We start from the raw sequence: 1106 nt of genomic DNA, 5'->3' as shown, positions 1-1106 counted from the left end.
CGAGAGCAGCGGCTAGAGCGGAGCCGAGCGCGACCACTGAGAAGGGGCGTGCGGGAGCAGGGGCGCGTGCGCAGAGGAGAGGCTGCGAAGCGCGACGCCATCTTTGATGCTGGCCAGAAGACTGCGTCCCTTGGAAATGACGGAAACGGTGGGGGCCGCCATCATACTATATAGGGGCAGGACTGGACTTCTGAAATATAGATGGCTTTTAAATATGAAGGGGATGGTGCACCTTACCTGTAACAAGACAGATGCACGTGTAAGCACTTCCGAATACCATTTTAACACACGGGAGTACGCAGATCGGGCAATGTGATGGCACTTGGAGAGCTCGAACCAGGACAGTCTACTCAGGCCACTCTCAGAGGGCGTTCTGCAATAGCTTTCTATTTTAGACGCCCATTGGTTTTACCTCAGCAAGTTCAGCTTTTGAAATCTAGCGGAATTACTGTGTGTGCTTCAATGGATACTCAAGGATACTGTACTGACTTGGCAAATCTTCCTGTCCGTGGACAAGATATTGGATAAAGCCAATAAAGGTGCAGTTCACGCAGTCGAGCTACCGAAGCACATGTCGGTCAAAAAGCCCAGAAGAAACTTTCTAAAATATGTAGATTAGGACAGCCAGGTGGCATGGTACTTAAGACCGCTGGATCCCACATGGCCAACAGCACCTTTCAAGCTCCCTGACCCTGGAGCCTGAAAAATACAGGGGTGCATGCAACATCCCAAATGCGGTGCAGAAGGGATTGCACGGTGGCCATCTGCCCTAGGAGGGTGAGTTCTCTCTTTCTCTCCATACACCCTATAACAAAAAATAAAATAAAATGGGGACTAGCAGATGGCGTAATGATTACGTCGCTTGACTGTCACATAGGCCACCACGGTTTGAGTCCAGGACCTGGCGGCTTACGCCCACACTGGCCACGTGTGCATGTGTGCCCAAATCCCAAGAAGAGAATGGAGGAGATGGGGTTGGGTGTGGTCATTCCCCCTAGGGGGTGATTTCTCGCTTTCTGTCTCTCTGCCTCTCCAGCGAGTACACGTTCTCTATAGCAAAAAATCTCTCAAAATAATGTGAAGTAGGCATCCATTTGTGCAAACTA

The sequence above is a fragment of the Tupaia chinensis genome, unplaced genomic scaffold, assembly GCF_000334495.1.
Source record: "Tupaia chinensis unplaced genomic scaffold, TupChi_1.0 Scaffold000211_1, whole genome shotgun sequence".
Classification (NCBI taxonomy): Eukaryota; Metazoa; Chordata; class Mammalia; order Scandentia; family Tupaiidae; genus Tupaia; species Tupaia belangeri.
This window is presented reverse-complemented; position numbering follows the sequence as displayed.